This window comes from Macaca mulatta, chromosome X, assembly GCF_049350105.2.
Source record: "Macaca mulatta isolate MMU2019108-1 chromosome X, T2T-MMU8v2.0, whole genome shotgun sequence".
Taxonomy (NCBI): Eukaryota; Metazoa; Chordata; class Mammalia; order Primates; family Cercopithecidae; genus Macaca; species Macaca mulatta.
In genome coordinates, this window is record NC_133426.1 from 71550276 (window position 1) to 71570116 (window position 19841).

Consider the following 19841-nt stretch of genomic DNA (forward strand, 5'->3'; position numbering starts at 1 on the left):
AAAAAAAAAAAAGGTAGAAAAAAAAGTATTTATATAGTTTCAAAGAAAGGTTGAGATATGTTTATTTTTTATAAAATATGTAAGTTTAGTTACAATCTTTAGAACTTCTTCCACGTGGCATTTATTAATTCACAGTCACATCTTTAGTAATATTTTTCAGAATTCATTAAGTATGGCAAAATCATAGGCCATTATGGTATACTGGAAAGATTCCTTCACTTGAGATCAGAGAATCTAGGTTTAAATCTCAGCTCTCTTGTTTACCGTGTAAAGTTTGGCTATTAATTTACTCTCTCGGAGCCTCAATTTTCTCATCTGTAATATGAAAATAATCCTTACCTCATGTATTTGTTGTGAAAATAACTTGAAATAAAAAATAGGAAAGTACCTTGTAAGCAATAACATTCTACCATAATGTGAGGAGAAATGGAATAAAATGAACACCAAAGGAATATTTACCATATGCTAGTCACTAACTTATTTTCTATTTGTTGCTCCAGCAAGACCAATATCTGTATATCCCTAAGGAAAAACTAACATGACCTCCAGCCTTGGTTCACATTTTCTGGTTGTCCTACCTATAGCCTCAGTAGCCATGCAATGGTTTACAATCTACTGGCAGGAAGGTAAAATGCGTGAAAGAATTGCCTTCTAGGTCATTCTCTTTGTGAAAAGTAATCTCCCACCAAGGAGAAGCCTGCTTGACAGTTCATATTAAAATCTTGGTTCAAAGCAGTGAATGAAAAGTTGGAGATGAACAGTAGTTTCCTAACAAAGCCCAACAAGACCATTTAGGTAAGACATTGTAGTAGAGTAGGAAATACATTGAATGGGAAGAAAGGGAACCAGAGGTCCAATCCTGATTTTACCACTGCCTGATTGTATAATCTAAAAAAGGTTTCTTTTTCCTCTTGGCCTCACTGTCCCCTTTTATACAGTAATGTGGGATAGACTAGATTATCTCTAAGGTCTATTCCAACATTGATATTTGAATATCCTATTCTTAATTTTAATAGAAAGATTTAAATTATATATTTAAGTTTTAGGATGCTATTTTATATCTCAAAAGGAAAAAGAAAAAAATGCACAAATGATTTCTCTGTTGTGAATTATAATAAACATTCACTTACATTAATAACTTTATTGGAAGTAGAATTAGCATAATCCTTTACATTTTCAAAGTATTTTAAAGATCCATCATATCATTTGAGTCTCATAATAATGACAATATTTTATTATTTATCTTTACATGGTAAATTAAGTAATTGAGCCTCAAGGAGGTTACAGGTTTGCACAAAGTCACATAGCCAGTACATGATGGATCCAGAAATCCAACTGTAGTCTATTTCTAAGCCCAGTTTTTTTTCCACTACCTCAAGCTGTAGATTATTTTATCCAGGCTTAGAATAAGTGGATCTCATCTGGAAAATGAATTAAAAAGGGAAGAGTCACTGTTATTTATGTATGCTAAAAGTATAAACAAGTAAGAATACTTAAGAATAAGGACAATGTTGAAGTTGCTTATCAGCTTAAGGAGATTTTGGGCTGAGACAATGGGATTTTCTAAATATACAATCATGTCATCTGCAAAGAGGGATAATTTGACTTCTTCTTTTCCTAACTGAATACCCTTGATTTCTTTCTCTTGCCTGATTGCCCTAGCCAGAACTTCCAACACTATGTTGAATAGGAGTGGTGAGAGAGGGCATCCCTGTCTTGTGCCAGTTTTCAAAGGGAATTTTTCCAGTTTTTGCCCATTCAGTATGATATTGGCTGTGGGTTTGTCATAAATAGCTCTTATTATTTTGAGGTACGTTCCATCAATACCGAATTTATTGAGCGTTTTTAGCATGAAGGGCTGTTGAATTTTGTCAAAAGCCTTTTCTGCATCTATTGAGATAATCATGTGGTTCTTGTCTTTGGTTCTGTTTATATGCTGGATTATGTTTATTGATTTGCGAATGTTGAACCAGCCTTGCATCCCAGGGATGAAGCCCACTTGATCATGGTGGATAAGCTTTTTGATGTGTTGCTAAATCCGGTTTGCCAGTATTTTATTGAGGATTTTTGCATCGATGTTCATCAGGGATATTGGTCTAAAATTCTCTTTTTTTGTTGTGTCTCTGCCAGGCTTTGGTATCAGGATGATGTTGGCCTCATAAAATGAGTTAGGGAGGATTCCCTCTTTTTCTATTGATTGGAATAGTTTCAGAAGGAATGGTACCAGCTCCTCCTTGTACCTCTGGTAGAATTCAGCTGTGAATCCATCTGGTCCTGGACTTTTTTTGGTTGGTAGGCTATTAATTATTGCCTCAATTTCAGAGCCTGCTATTGGTCTATTCAGGGATTCAACTTCTTCCTGGCTTAGTCTTGGAAGAGTGTAAGTGTCCAGGAAATTATCCATTTCTTCTAGATTTTCTAGTTTATTTTCATAGAGGTGTTTATAGTATTCTCTGATGGTAGTTTGTATTTCTGTGGGGTAGCAAAGTCTCAGGATACAAAATTAATGTGCAAAAATCACAAGCATTCGTATACACCAGTAACAGACAAACAGAGAGCCAAATCATGAATGAACTTCCATTCACAATTACTTCAAAGAGAATAAAATACCTAGGCATCCAACTTACAAGGGATGGGAAAGACCTCTTCAAGGAGAACTACAAACCACTGCTCAGTGAAATAAAAGAGGACACAAACAAATGGAAGAACATACCATGCTCATGGATAGGAAGAATCAATATCGTGAAAATGGCCATACTGCCCAAGGTTATTTATAGATTCAATGCCATCCCCATCAAGCTACCAATGAGTTTCTTCACAGAATTGGAAAAAACTGCTTTAAAGTTCATATGGAACCAAAAAAGAGCCCGCATCTCCAAGACAATCAAGACAATCCTAAGTCAAAAGAACAAAGCTGGAGGCATCACGCTACCTGACTTCAAACTATACTACAAGGCTACAGTAACCAAAACAGCATGGTACTGGTACCAAAACAGACATATAGACCAATGGAACAGAACAGAGTCCTCAGAAATAATACCACACATCTACAGCCATCTGATCTTTGACAAACCTGAGAGAAACAAGAAATGGGGAAAGGATTCCCTATTTAATAAATGGTGCTGGGAAAATTGGCTAGCCATAAGTAGAAAGCTGAAACTGGATCCTTTCCTTACTCCTTATACGAAAATTAATTCAAGATGGATTAGAGACTTAAATGTTAAACCTAATACCATAAAAAACCCTAGAGGAAAACCTAGGTAGTACCATTCAGGACATAGGCATGGGCAAAGACTTCATGTCTAAAACACCAAAAGCAACGGCAGCAAAAGCCAAAATTGACAAATGGGATCTCATTAAACTAAAGAGCTTCTGCACAGCAAAAGAAACTACCATCAGAGTGAACAGGCAACCTACAGAATGGGAGAAAATTTTTGCAATCTACTCATCTGACAAAGGGCTAATATCCAGAACCTAAAAAGAACTCAAACAAATTTACAAGAAAAAACCAAACAGCCCCATCAAAAAGTGGGCAAAGGATATGAACAGACATTTCTCAAAAGAAGACATTCATACAGCCAACAGACACATGAAGAAATGCTCATCATCACTGGCCATCAGAGAAATGCAAATCAAAACCACAATGAGATACCATCTCACACCAGTTAGAATGGTGATCATTAAAAAGTCAGGAAACAACAGGTGCTGGAGAGGATGTGGAGAAATAGGAACACTTTTACACTGTTGGTGGGATTGTAAACTAGTTCAACCATTATGGAAAACAGTATGGCGATTCCTCAAGGATCTAGAACTAGATGTACCATATGACCCAGCCATCCCATTACTGGGTATATACCCAAAGGATTATAAATCATGCTGCTATAAAGACACATGCACATGTATGTTTATTGCGGCACTATTCACAATAGCAAAGACTTGGAATCAACCCAAATGTCCATCAGTGACAGATTGGATTAAGAAAATGTGGCACATATACACCATGGAATACTATGCAGCCATAAAAAAGGATGAGTTTGTGTCCTTTGTAGGGACATGGATGCAGCTGGAAACCATCATTCTTAGCAAACTATCACAAGAACAGAAAACCAAACACCGCATGTTCTCACTCATAGGTGGGAACTGAACAATGAGATCACTTGGACTCGGGAAGGGGAACATCACACACTGGGGCCTATCATGGGGACGGGGGAGGGGGGAGGGATGGCATTGGGAGTTATACCTGATGTAAATGACAAGTTGATGGGTGCTGACGAGTTGATGGGTGCAGCACAGCAACATGGCACAAGTATACATATGTAACAAACCTGCACGTTATGCACATGTACCCTAGAACTTAAAGTATAATAATAATAAAAAATTTTAAAATATTTAAAAAAAAGAAGGACAATGTTTTATATTCTTTTAAAAAATTGTTCAGATTTGAGACAGAGGCTCTGAACAAGATGCAAGCAAATGTACAAATAAAATATTAATGTATCTTTCAGAGCTCTAGACATTATGAAAGATTAAAGAAATAGTGTTTGTAAAGCACTGTAATATCATTTGAAGAAAGTGGTTATTTAAATATAATATTTGGAGCTGTAACCCTCAGGCATACAACAGAAAGAGAAAGAATAAAGAACGGGATATATGAAGATGTCAATTTTTCTAGGGATTGTCTATCACAGTCCTTGTGTTAGTATAGACTTTTTAGAGACTGCTGAAGAAGTATACCTCACACTTTTTTCACTAACCTCCAACCAAAAGTAATTGCAAACTTTAAGGGGTTTAAAGTGAGTTATCTCTGCCAATGAGTGTAGTGACTGCTTGTTATTGGTGTCATAGCAACAACAAAAGCCACCAATGGAGAGTTTGTGTTTAAAATTGCTATTAATAATGATTTCAGAAAATGTGTAGTTTCTGGGGAAACCTATTCATTAAAATCAAAGAAACTGCATCTCCTTTTTGACAAATCAATGATTTGTGAAGATGGAAGCCATTAACTCACTTATTAGCATGTTGAAATTTTAATTAGATCCAGCAAAGTATTTTAGATTCAAAGGCTCTTGAAGTTGATCTTAGATGATGAGACTGTATGTAGACGCCTAGTACTCCAAAAACATGCATTCCAAGCCTTCCAATTCCAAGTAAATGTAGGTATCAAATATTATGAATTCAACTCTGTTGGGGAAGCAACAGAGGTTTAAGATATGTGCACTGACATCATGGGGCTTTAGCCTGATTGCAGACATATTTTAAGAAAAAAAGGGAGGGAGTAAGAGAGGAAAGGAGAGAGGAAGGGAGGAAGGGATGAAGGAAGGAAGGAAGGGAGGGAGGGAGGAAGGAAGGGAGGGAGGGAGGAAGGAAGGAAGGAAGGAAGGGAGGAAGGAAGAAAGAAAGGAAGGATAGGAGGAAGGGAGTGAGGGAAGAAAAGAGGAAGGAAAACCTTATATCAATTTGCTTATTTGATAAACCAAATGAGATTGTGAGGTAAGGATTGTTATCCACATTCCACAGGTGGGGAAACTGAGGTTTGGAGAACAAGATAACCTGTATAAAATAACACAATAAGTATGTCGTAGGTATCAAATATTATGAATCCAACTCTGTTGGGGAAACGACAGAGGTTTAAGATATGTGCACTGACATCATGGGGCTTTCAGCCTGATGGTGGACATATTTTAAGAAAGGAAGGGAGGGAAGAAGAGAGGGCAGGAGAGAGGAAGGAAGCAAGGAAGGGAGGGAGGGAGGGAGGGAGGGAAGGAAGGAAGGAAGGAAGGAAGGAAGGAAGGAAGGAAGGAAGGAAGGAAGGAAGGAAGGAAGGAGGGAAGACTTTATGTCAATTTTCTTATTTGATAAACCAAACGAGATTGTGAGGTAAGGATTGTTATCCACATTTCACAGGTGGGGAAACTGAGTTTTGGAGATCTATATAACCTGTATAAAATCACACAACAAGTATGCATCAAGGTCAGCTAGGAATCAAATTCATTAATTGTAAAATCTATGCTTGTCTTTTTACATTGCTAAATTACAATACACAGGAAAAGACTGAAAAAGAAAAAATAGCACGTCAGTAGTAAAATACATAAAACTGACTTTACAATAGGAATTCAGAGAAGGATGAACTGAATTCAAGTTGGATGTTAATCAGTCCGTGTTTTTCTTGTGAAGAATATAGTTCCTATGACGGGCCTTGTAGATCGTCTCAATAGAGAAAAAGGAAGAAAGAATAATGTCTCTGAGTCTATTTCTTCATTTATGCAACAGGGATTATGCCATTCACCCCACAGTAAGATTGTTAGAATTGAAAGAGATAGCATATGTAAAACCATTTTGTAAATTACTAAGCATTAATTGATTATGGATGGAGTACGATGGCTCCATCGAGCATCCCTCCCACAGGAACACCAAATTTAATAACTATCTAAACAAAAATATCACATTCTTAAGAAGAAAAAATCAGGTGAGCACTCATAGTATTTGATTTTTAACTTTCTATTACTGAAGTAGGCACTGTATTAGTCCACTCTCACACCACTATAGAGAACTGCCCAATACTGGGTAATTTAAAAAGGAAAGAAGTTTAATTGACTCGGGTTCTGCAGGGCTGGGGAGGCCACAGGAAACGTACAATCATGGTGGAAGGGGAAGCAATCATGTCCTTCTTCACATGGCAGCAGCAAGGAGAAGTGTCCAGCAAAAGGGGGAAAAGCCCCTTATAAAACCATCAGATCTTGTGAGAACTCACTCACTATCATGAGAAAAGCATAAAGCCAAACAAGACTGAACTCAGCTGATGCCCGCCAATGGAGGAGGCATTTAAACCAGCCCTAGCCAGAGGGGAATTACCCATCCCAGCAGTTGGAATTTGAGTTCACTGCAAACTAAAGTACGTTGGGGTTCTAAACAAATTTTAAAGGCAGCGTAGGACACAAGGACCATAACTCCTAGCTGAGTCCTAGTGCTATGCTAAGCAAAGAGCCAGTGCACATCAGGGGAATGTGACCTGCTGAGACACCAGCCATAGTGGCTAAGGGAGTGTGAACCACATCACTGCCAACCCTTGGCAGCACAGCTCATGGCTGCAAAAGAAACACCTTCCTTCCATTTGTGGAAATGAGAGGGAAGAGTAAAGAAGACTTTGTCTTGCACCTTGAATATCAGCTCAGTCATAGTAAGGTGGAGCACTGATCAAAGTTTTGAGTCCCCCATTGTAGGCCTTAGTTCCTGGATGACATTTCTAGATACATCCTGAGTCAGAAGGGAACCCACCACCTTGAAGGAAAGGACCCAGTCCAGGCAGGACCCATCACCTGCTGCCTAAAGATACATTGGCCCCTAAATAACCCACAGCAATGCCCAGGTAGTACACCATAGGCCTTGGGTGAGACTGAGACATGCTGGCTTCAGGTGAGATCCAGCACATTTGCTGTGGTAGCTATAGTTAGAGACTCCTCCTACTTGAGAAAAGCAGAGGAAAAACTAAAGGGGACTTTGTCTTGCACCTTAGGTACTAGCTTGGCCACAGGAAGGTAGAGTACCAAGTGGGCTCTTGGGGTCTCTGATTCCAGACCATGGCTCTTAGACAGCATTTCTGGATATGCTTTGGGCCAAAAGGGAACCCACTGCCCTAAAGAGTGAGTCTCAAGCCTGGCAACATTCACCACATGCTAAAGACTCATTGGGCATTAAGTGAACATTAGTGGTAGCTTGAAAATACTTCCAGTGGGCCTGTGGTGGTGGTGGTGATGGGCTGAGGTTCTGCTTCCTGTGGAGAGGATATGGAAAGCATCTCATTGTTTGAGCACCAACCCAGCCATAGTACAATAGCACAGGTAGATTTCTAAGGTTTTTGACTCTAGTGTTTGGTGGCTGGACAGTATTTCTGGAACTGCCTTGGTCCTGGCGAAACTTGCTGCCCTGAAGGGAAAGATGCAACCCTGGCTGGCTTCATGACTTGCAGATTGTAGTGCCCTCGGGCCTTGAGTGAAAATAGGTGGTAGCCAGACAGTGGTTACAATGAGCCTTGGGTGAAACCCAGTGTTGTGCTGGCCTCAGGTCTGACCCAGCACCTACCCAGTGGTGGTACTCACAGGGCTGCTTAAGTCACCCCACACCTAGCTCCAAGCAGCTCAGCAAAGAGAGATATTCTGTTTGTTTGGGAAAAGTAAGGGAAGAAAACAAGCGTTTCTGCCTTAATACATAAAATTCTTCCAGATCTTATCCAAGACCACCAAAGTGATACCTTTATGAGTTTGCAGGAACCACAGTATTATTGGGCTTGGGTTGCCCTCTAATGCAGATACAGCTAAGATCACAACACCCAAGTCCTTTCAAATACCCAGGAAGCCTTCTCAAGATGGATTGAGTACAAACAAACCCAGATCGTGAAGACTACAATAAATACATAACTTTTCAATGCCCAGACACCAAAGAACATCTGCAAGCATCAAGACCATATAGGAAAACATGACTTCACCAAGCTAAATAAGGCACCAGGAGCCAATCCCAGAGAAACAGAGATATGTGACCTTTCAGATAGAGATTTCAAGATAGCTGTTTTGAGGAAACAGAAATTCAAGATATCACAGAGAAGGAATTCAAAATTCTATCAGATAAATTTAATGAAAAGATTGAAATAATTAAAAATAATCATGTAGAAATTCTGGAACTGAAAAATGCAATTGGCATACTGAAGAATGCACCAAAGTCTTTTAATAGAATTAATCAAGCAGAAGAACAAATTAGTGGGGTTAAAGTCAGGCTATTTGAAAATGTACAGTCCGAGGAGGCAAAAAAAAAAAAGAATAAAAAACAATGAAGCACACTTAGAATACCTAGAAAACGGCCTCGTAAGAGCAAATCAAAGAGTTATTGATCTTAAAGAGAAGGTAGAGAAGATTATTCAAAAGAATAATAACACAGAACTCACCACACCTGGAGAAAAATATCACTATCTAAGTACAAGAAGGTTACAGAACCCCAAGCAGATTTAACCCAAAGAAGCCTACCCCAAGGCACTTAATAATCAAACTCCCAAAGGTCAAGGGTAAAGAAAGGATCCTAAAAGCATCAAGAGAAAAGAAACAAACAATATACAGTGGCACTTCAATACAGCTGGCAGCAGACTTTTCAGTGGACACCTTGCAAGGAACAAAAGAGTGACATGACATACATAAAGGGCTTTGGGGGAAAAAAAGAAACAGTTAACCAAATGAAAATATTCTTCAAACATAATGAGGAAATAAAGATTTTCCCAGACAAACAAAAGCTGAGGAATTTTACCAATACCAGAGTTAGCCTACATGAAATGCTAAAGGAAGTACTTCAATCAGAAAGAAAGGAGGATAGTGAGCAATAAGAAATCATCTGGAGGCCGGGCGCGGTGGCTCAGGCCTGTAATCCAAGCACTGTGGGAGGCTGAGGCAGGCAGATCACGAGGCCAGGAGATCGAGACCATCCTGGCGAACACGGTGAAACCCCGTCTCTACTAAAAATACAAAAAAATTAGCCAGAGTGTGGTGGCGGGCGCCGCTAGTCCCAGCTACTCAGGAGGCTGAGGCAGGAGAATGGCATGAACCCGGGGGGCAGAGCTTGCAGTGAGTGGAGATCGTGCCACTGCACTTCAACCTGGGCGACAGAAATAAATAAATAAATAAATAAATAAATAAATAAATAAATAAATCATCTGACCTTACAAAACTCACTGGAGTTGGTAAGCACGCAGGAAAATTCAAAATATTATAACACTATAACTCTGGCTTGTAAACTCCCCCTATCTTAAATAGAAAGACTTAAAGATGAACCAATCAAAAATAACTACAGCTTTTCAAGTCAAAGACAGTACTGTGAGATATAAATAGAAATTAAAAGATTGAAAAGGCTGGAAATTAATTTAAAAGTGTAAAGTGTTTATTGGTTTACTTTTTTCTTGTTTGTTTAGGTAAACAGTGTTAAGATGTTATCACCCTGAAAATAATGGGTTATAAAATAGTATTTGCAAGCCTCATGGTAACCTCAAATCAAAAAAATAAACAACAGATACAAAAAAAAAGTAAGAAATTAAAGCATACCACCAGCCAAAATTACCTGCACTAAAAGGAAGACAAGAAGGAAGGAAAGAAAGAAGACTACAAAACAACCAGGAAACACCTAACAAAATGGCAGGAGTAAGTCTTTACTTATCATTGAATGTTAGTAATTATTCAGTGTTACTAATAACATCAAATGTAAATGGACTAAACTCTACAATCAAAAGACATAGAGTGGCTGAATGGATTTTAAAAGGACCCAGTGATCTGTTGCCTATGAGAAACAGACTTCTCTTTTAAAGACACAGATAGACTGAAGATAAAGGAATGGAAAAAGATATTCTACAATATTTGAAACAAAGAAAGAACAGGAGTTGCTATACTTACATCAGATAGATTTCAACACACACAAAAAAAAAACCTATAGGAAGAGGCAATGGCCATAATTATATTATGATAAAGTGGTCAATTCAGCAGGAGATATAGCAATTGCAAATGTATATGCACTTAACACTTGATCACCCAGATATATAAAGCACATATTATTAGAGCATAAGAAAAAGATAAAGCCCAATATAATAATGCCTGGAGACTTCAAACACCCCCCCCAACCAACCTTCAGCATTGGATATATCTTTGAGACCAATAAAAATATATCAACAAACACCAGACTTAATCTGCACTATAGATCAAATAAACGTAAGAGATAATTACAAAACATTTCATTCAACAGCTGCAGAATACACATTATTTTCCTCAGCACATGGGTCATTCTCAAGGATAGACCATATGTTAGGTCAAGAAACAAGTCTTTTTTTAAAAAATTTATTTATTTATTATTATTATTATACTTTAAGTTCTAGGGTACATGTGCATAACGTGCAGGTTTGTTACATATGTATACTTGTGCTATGTTGGTGTGCTGCACCCATCAACTTGTCAGTCTTAAAGCATTCAACAAAATAGAAATAATATCAAGCATCTTCTCTGGAAAAACAGAGTAAAACTAGGTATCAATAATAACAATAATTTTAAAATGTTGTGGCTATTGTGTCATCGATGCAAAGAGACCAACAATAAAACTATAATACAAGAACATTCACAGCCTATTACACTGGGACAGACTGAGACATTTAGTTAATGGCAAGAACACAGTAAACACAAGCACCTGAAGATGTGCCAGTCAAGTAAAATGGTATATGGATTATACAGTGAATTTTCTAAGCCCATCTGAGGACTTTGTACCTTTTCAAAAATGTCCTATATCCCCCTCCAATTTACAGAATATCTGTCTTGTCTACTTACTTCATGGCTTTTTCAATATGAAAAGTTTACAAAATCTATTTATACCTTATTTACCTTTTTGTTTAATATACTATGGGGGAAAAGATGGAGACAAATATAATTTTCTGACTTATAAAATAATTATTACAGGCACATTTACTGTTTCATTCGAGAAACATCTCTGTTTCACAGGTTGATTATTCAGCAGCTGTGTGGTTTTTTAAAACAGTCTTTGATTTTGAGAAAACTAAGATATCTCTTTTCAGGCAGATTTTGATTCATAACACTGGTGTGGTTATGTGAATTACAGTGAATTTTACTGTGATAATTCATGCAAGCTTGCATCACAGTGTGGCTTCTCCTCAGGCAGCGCCTCATTACCATGCTCTTCCAATGATGTCAGGTCCCTGGTTGACTGAGGCTGTGAGCCAATGGAGGATATGGGGCCCAACAGGATGAAGGGCAATGGTTTGCTGGTCCCTTGGGCCTGGAGAAACTGGGCTCTAGACATGGAGCTAGTAGAGAACAAGGTAGTTGCTCCATGGACACTGGCTGGACTGTGTCCTGCAGTGATGATCCTTTCAATTGATGCTGAAAAAGCATTTGATAAAATTCAACATCCTTTCTTTTTTAATTTTATTTTAAGTTCTGGGAGACATGTGCTTAACGTGCGGGTTTGTTACATAGATATACATTTGCCATGGTGGTTTGCTGGACCTATCACACATCATCTAGGTTTTAAGCACCGCATGCATTAGGTATTTGTCCTAACGCTCTCCATCCCCTTGCCCCACAACCCCCGAAACACCCCAGCGTGTAATGTTTCCCTCCCTGTGTCCATGTGTTCTCATTGTTCAACTCCCACTTATGAGTGGGAACATGCAGTGTTTGGTTTTGTTTCCAGCCTCATCCATATCCCCGCAAAGGACATGAACTCATCTTTTTTATGACTGCATGGTATTTCATGGTGTGTAAGTGCAATATATGCAATAAACATACGTGTACATGTGTCTTGATAGTAGAATGATTTATAATTTTTTGGGTATATACCCAGTAATGGGATTGCTGGGTCACATGGTATTTCTGGTTCTAGATGCTTGAGGAATTGCCACACTGTCTAACACAATGATTGAACTGATTTACACTACCACCAAAAGTGTAAAAGCATTCCAATTTCTCTGCATCCTCTCCAGCATCTGTTGTTTCCAGACTTTTTAATAATCTCTATTCTAACTAGTGTGAGATGGTGTCGCATTGTGGTTTTGATTTGCATTTCTCTAATGACCAGTGATGATGAGCTTTTTTTCATGTTTGTTGGCTACATAAATGTCTTCTTTTGAGAAGTGTCTGTTCATATCCTTCACCCAATTTTTGATGGGATTGTTTGTTTATCTTGTAAATTTGTTTAAGTTCCTTGTCAATTCTGGATATTAGACCTTTGTCAGACTGATAGATTGCAAACATTTTCTCCCATTCTGTAGGTTGCCTGTTCACTCAGATAGTTTCTTTTGCTGTGCAGAAGCTCTTTAATTTAATTATATGCCATTTGACAATTTTGGCTTTTATTGCCATCGCTTTTTGTGTTTTAACCATGAAGTCTTTGCCCATGCCTATGTCTTGAATGGTATTGCCTAGGCTTTCTTCTAAGGTTTTTATGGTTTTAGGTTTTACATTTCAGTCTTTAATCCATCTTGAGTTAATTTTTGTATAAGGTGTAAGGAAGGGCTCCAGTTTCTGTTTTCTGCATATGTCTAGCCAGTTTTCCCAACACCATTTATTAAACAGGGAATCCTTTCCCCCATTGCTTGTTTTTGTCAGGTTTGTCAAAGATCAGATGGTTGTAGATGTGTGGTGTTATTTCTGAGGCCTGTGTTCGGTTCTATTGATCTATATATCTGATTTGGTACCAGTATTATGCTGTTTTGGTTACTGTAGCCTTGTAGCATAGTTTGAAGTCAGGTAGCATAATGCCTCTGGCTTTGTTCTTTTTACTTAGGATTGTCTTGGGTATATAGGCTCTTTTTTGGTTCCATATTAAATTTAAAGTAGTTTTTTTCTAGTTCTGTGAGGAAAGTCAATGGTAGCTTGATGGAAATAGAATTGAATCTATAAATTATTTTGGACAGTGTGGTCATTTTCATGATATTAATTCTTCCTATCCATATGCATGGAATGTTTTTCCATTTGTCTCCTCTCTTATTTCCTTGGGCAGTGGCTTGTAGTTCTCCTTGAAGAGGTCCTTCAGGTCCCTTCTGAGTTGTTAAGCTGTATTTCTAGGTATTTTATTCTCGTTGTAGCAGTTGTGAATGGGAGTTCAATTATGATTTGGTTCTCTGTCTATTATTGATATATAGGAATGCTTGTGATTTTTGCACATTGATTTTGTATCTTGAGACTTTGCTGAAGATGCTTATCAACTTAAGGAGTTTTTGGGCTGAGATGATGAGGTTTTCTAAATATAAAATCATGTCATCTGCAGAGACAATTTGACTTCCTCTCTTCCTATTTGAATACCCTTTATTTCTTTCTCTTGCCTGATTGCCCTGGCCAGAACTTCCAATACTATGTTGAATAGGAGTGGTGAGATAAGGCATCCTTGTCCTGTGCCAGTTTTCAAAGGGAATGCTTCCAGCTTTCGCCCATTCAGTATGATATTGGCTGTGGGTTTGTCATAAACAGCTCTTATTATTTTGAGATATGTTCCATCAATGCCTAGTTTATTGAGAGTTTTTAGCATGAAGGGTGTTGAATTTTACCAAAGGCCTTTTCTGCATCTATTGAGATAATCATGTGTTTTTTGTCATTGGCTCTGTTTATGTGATGGAGTACATTTATTGATTTGCGTATGTTGGACCAACCTTGCATCTCAGGGATGAAGCCAACTTGATTTGCTGCTGAATTTGTTTTGCCAGTATTTTATTGAGAATTTTCGCATGGATGTTCATCAGGGATATTGGCCTGAAATTTTCTTTTTTTGTTGTGTCTTTGCCAGGTTTTGGAATCAGGATGATGCTGGCCTCATAAATTGAGTTATGGAGAAGTCCCTGTTTTTCTATCATTTGGAATAGTTTCAGAAGAAATCGTACCAGCTCCTCTTTGCACCTCTGGTAGAATTTGGCTGTGAATCTGTCTGGTCCTGGCCTTTCTTTTGGTTGGTAGGCTGTTAATTACTGCCTCAATTTTAGAACTTGTTATTGGTCTATTCAGGGATGTGACTTCTTTCGGGTTTAGTATTGGGAAGGTGTACGTGTCCAGGAATTTATTGATTTCTTCTAGGTTTCCTAGTTTATTTGTGTAGAGGTGTTTATAATATTCTCTGATGGTAGGTTGTATTTCTGTGGGATCAGTGGTGATGTCCCCTTTATCATTTTTATTGAGTCAATTTGATTCTTCTCTCTTTTATTCTTTGTTAGTCTGGCTATTGGTCTATCCATTTTGTTAATCTTTTCAGAAAACCACCTCCTGAATTCATGGATTTTTGAAGGGTTTTTTGTGTCTCCATCTTCTTCAGTTCCACTCTGATCTTAGTTATTTCTTGTCTTCTGCTAGCTTTTGAATTTGTTTGCTCTTGCTTCTCTAGTTATTTTAACTGTGATGTCAGGGTGTTGATTTTAGATCTTTTCTGCTTTCTGATGTGGGTAGTTGGTGCTATAAATTTTCCTCTAAACACTGCTTAACTGTGTTTCAGAGATTCTGGTACATTGTGTCTTCATTCTCATTGGTTTCAAATAACTTATTTATTTCTGCCTTAATTTCATTATTCACCCAGTAGTTATTCAGAAGCAGATTGTTCAGTTTCCATATAGTTGTGTGGTTTTGAGTGAGTTTCTTAATCCTAAGTTCTAATTTGATTGCATTGTGGTCTGAGACAGTTTGTTATAATTTCCATTTTTTTTGTTTTTGTTTTTGTTTTTGCCTTTGCTGAGAAGTGTTTTACTTCCAATTATGTGATTGATTTTAGAGTAAGTGCTATGTGGTGCTGAAAAGAATGTATATTCTGTTGATTTGGGGTGGAGAGTTGTGTAGATGTCTATTAGGTCCACTTGGTCCAGAACTGAGTTCAAGTCCTGAATATTCTTGTTAATAATCTGTCTCATTGATCTGTCTAATATTGACAGTGTGGTGTTAAAGTCTCCCACTATTATTGTGTGGGAGTCTAAGCCTCTTTGTAGGTCTCTAAGAACTTGTTTTATGAGTCTAGGTGTTTCTGTATTGGGTGCATATATATTTAGGATAGTTAGCTCTTCTTGTTGCATTGATCCCTTTACCATGATGTAATGCCTTTCTTTGTCTTTTTTTGATCTTTGTTGGTTTAAAGTCTGCTTTATCAGAGACTAGGATTGCAACCTCGGCTTTTTTTTGCTTTTCACTTGCTTGGTAAATATTCCTCTATTCCTTTATTTTGAGCCTATATGTATCTTTGCATGTGAGATGGGTCTCCTGAATACTGCACACCTATGGGTCTTGACTCTTTATCCAACTTGACAGTCTGTGTCTTTTAATTTGGGCATTTAGTTCATTTACATTTAATGTTAATATTGTTATATGTGAGTTTGATCCTGTCATCATGATGCTAGCTTATTATTTTGCACATTGGTTGATTCAGTTTATTCATTGTGTCACAGTTCTTTATATTTTGGTGTATTTTTGCAGTGGCTGGTACCAGTTTTCTTTCCCATATTTAGTGCTTCCTTCAGGAGTTCTTGTAAGGCAGCCTGGTGGTACAGAATCCCTCAGCATTTGCTTGCTTGTAAACAATTTTATTTCTCCTTCACTTATGAAACTTAGTTTGGCTGGATATGAAATTTTGGGTTGAAAATTCTTTTCTTTAAAAATATTGAACATTGGGCCCCACTGTCTTCTGACTTGTAGGGTTTCTGAGAGAGATTCACTGAATTCAACATCATTTCATAATAGAATAACACCCTCAAAAAGCTAGGTATAGAAGAATCGTATCTCAATATGATAAAAAGCATATGCAATAGACCCATAGCTAGTATTATACCGAATGGGGAAAACCTGAAGGCCTTTCCTCTAAGATCAGGAATACAACAACGATGCTCACTTTCTCCACTGTTATTCAACATAGTACTAGAAGTCCAAGCTAGAGCAATCAGACAAGAGAAAGAAATGAAGAACATCCAAATTAAAATTAAATAAGTCAAACTATTCTTGTTTGCAGATGATATCATTTTGTACTTCACAAAACCTAGAGACTTTACCAAAAATCTATTAGAAATGATAAACAAATTCAATAAATTTGCAGGATACAAAGTTAACATTAAAAATCAATAGCATTTCTATATGCCCACATAGAATAATCTGAAAAAGAAATCATGAAGGTAATCCCATTTACAATAGCTACAAATGAAAAAAAAAATATGTAGAATGAAGTAACTTAGCCAAAGAAGTGAAATTTTTTTAAATTAAAATTAAAACACATGGATGCAAGAAATTAAAAAGAACACCAAAATCCGGAAAAGTATTCTCTGTTTGTGGATGGGAATAATCCATATATTAAAGTGTCCATTCTACCCAAAGCAATCTATAGATTTAATGCAACCCCTATCCAAATACCGTTGATACTTTTACAGAAATAGAAAAAAGCATTCAAAATTTTATGGGGAACCATAACAGACCCAGAATAGCCAAAGCTATCCTGAGCAAAAAGAACAAAACTGGAGTAATCACATTACCTTATTTCAAATTATACTACAGAACTATAGTGATATGATTTGGCTGTGTCCCCACACAAATCTTGTTTCAAATTGTAATCCCCATGTGTCAGGGAAGGGACCTGGTGGGTAGTAATTGGATCATTGGGGTGGATTTCCCCCGTGCAGTTCTCACGATAGTGAATGAGTTCTTACAAGATCTGACGGCTTAAAAGTGTGACATTTACACCCTCACTCTCTCTCCTGTCCTGCCCATTGTGAAGATGTGCATGCTTCCACCATTGCGAAGATGCGTGTGCTTTCCCGTCACCTTCCACCATGATTGTAACTTTTCTGAGGCTGCCCAGTCACGCTTCCTGCTAAGCCTGCAGAACTGTGAGTCAACTTAACCTTTCTTATTTGTAAATTACCCATTTTTAAGTTATTTCTTTATAGCAGCATGAAAATGTACTAATACTTATAGTAACCAAAATGACATGGTACTGGCACAAAAACACACAAATAGACTAGTGGAACAGAATAGAGAACTCAGAGATAAGCCTGTTCACCTGCAGTGGACTCATTTTTGACAAAGGTGCCAAGAACACACTTTGGGGAAAGGATTGTCTCTTCAGTAAGTGGTGCTAAGAAAACCAGATATCCATATGCAGAAGAATGAAACTAGATCCCTGTCTCTCACCATATACAAAACTCAAATCCAAACATATTAAAGACTCAAATCTAAGACCTCAAATTGTGAAACTACTAAAAGCAAACACTGGGGAAATTCACCAGAACATTGGACCGGGTGAAGATTTCTTGAGTAATACACTATTAAGTGCTATTTATTGCACTGGCAACCAACACAAAAATGGACAAATGTGATCACAAGTTTTGCACAGCAAAGAAAACAATCAACAAAATGCATGGACAACCTACAGAATTAGAGAAAATATTTGCAAACTACTCATATGACAATGGATTAGTAATCAGAATACATAGGAGCTAAAACAAACAACTCTATAGGAAAAATATAATAAGCAGATTTTAAAATGGGTAAAAGTCCTGAATAGGCATTTCTCAAAAGAGGACATACACATGGAAAACAGGTGTATGAAAAGGTGCTCAATATCATTGATCATCTGAGAAATGCACATCAAAACTGCAATAAAATATTATCTCACCTCAGTTAAAATGACTTTTATTCAAAAGACAGGCAATAACAAATGCTGGCAAGAATGTGGAGAAAAGGGAAACCTCATACAGTGTTGGTGGTAATGTAAATTAGTACAACCACTATGAAAAACAGTTTATTAGTTCCTCAAAAAAAGAAAAAAAGAACTACTATATGTTACAGCAATCCCACTATTAGATATATACCCAAAAGAAAGTAAATCAGTATATCAAAAATATGTCTACACTCCCATGTTTATTGTAGCCCTATGCACAATAGCCAAGATTTGGAAGCAACCAAAGTGTTGAACAGATGACTGGATAAAGACAATGTAATACATATAAACAATTGAGTACTACTCATCCATAAAAGTAGAATGAGATTCTGTCATCTGCAACAACATGGATGGAACTGAGGGTCATTATGTTAAGTAAAATAAGCCAGGCAGAAAGACAAACATCCCATGTTCTCACTTATTTGTGGGATCCAAAAATAAAAACAACAGAACCCATGGGAATAGAGAGTAGAAGAGTAGGTACAAGAGGCTGGGAATGGTAGTCGGGGGATAGGGAAAATGGGGATTGTTAGCGGGTACAAAAAAAAATAGAATAAATGACACCTAGTATTTGCTAGCACAACAGAGTGACTATAGTAAAAAGTAAACAGTATTTTAAAATAAAAAATATTTAAAATAAACAAAAAATACCAAAGCATCAATCAGTGTTATCAGTGCTGTTATTGTTATTTTGCCAAAGTATGAAAGTGGGAATATATGTTATATGTGCCCATAGAGTTGGCTGTGAGAAACTGGTTTATGGATAGACAACTCAGAGAATTTTAGAAATCTGAGAATTTTAAAATTTCAGAGTAGGAAATAAACTCAAGATCATCAGATCTATGCCTCATCTGGTGCTTTTAAAAAGACTCTGGAATCTCTTAAGGGAACTTATCTATAACTTGTTATTGTCATTCTCTTCTCAAATTCTGTTATTTTTAGACAGTAATGCTACAGATTTTTCATCAGTCTAACAAATTGTATGGAATTCACCTTTTTATGCTTGTAAAGATTTTAATAATGTTGATTGAAATCAAAGTGTTATAATTATTTCAATGCAGAATCTTCAAAAAATTTGCAAGGGGAAGACGGGAAAGCCATCTACTTAGTTCTTCTACTCATTGTTACTGAATTATACTCCTAAAAGCGAAGTCCAGTCATTTTATTCCTAAATAAAAACCCTGACTCTTTGGGGAGATGTTCTAACGCAAAGCACAGAAAATGAAAAGAAGATTCAACAGCTTCATTTTTCAGTTTACTTAATCTGGATAATAATCTCTACCTAGGTGATAATTCATCTCAGGGAAGAATTTACCACTATTTTGGATCAGATTGTACTTCATAGTAGGTAATCATTTCAAGGCAGTACTCAGTATAGGTGTTTAATCCAAAGGTAATGTTAGTTATTTTTCTGCAGCTGCAAACATATTTTCCAAGGAAACAATATTACAAAATGCATTTTCAGAGAGGACCAAGATGGCAGAATAGAAGTCTCCACCAGTCATCACCTTCACAGGGACACCAATTTAATTACTATCTACAGAGGAAAAAACAAAACAAAACAAAAACCTTCATTAGAACCAAAAATCAGGTGAGCCCTCATAATACCTGGTTTTAACTCTATAGTGCTTAAAGATGCA

The 19841-nt window shown here is 37.2% G+C and overlaps 1 protein-coding gene across 5 annotated transcripts in view; it reads left to right on the top strand.

The window, feature by feature from the left end:
* ZC3H12B (zinc finger CCCH-type containing 12B) overlaps nucleotides 1-19841 on the top strand; it is a 425024-nt gene that overhangs the window by 365640 nt on the left and 39543 nt on the right. For 3 of the 5 annotated variants that reach the window (XM_015127587.3, XM_077989675.1, XM_015127585.3), the window contains one exon: nucleotides 17257-17368. The exons of the other annotated variants lie outside the window; for them this stretch is intronic. The gene's annotated coding sequence lies outside the window, so the exon portion shown is untranslated. The remainder of the gene's footprint in view (nucleotides 1-17256; nucleotides 17369-19841) is intronic. 5 annotated transcript variants of the gene reach the window in all.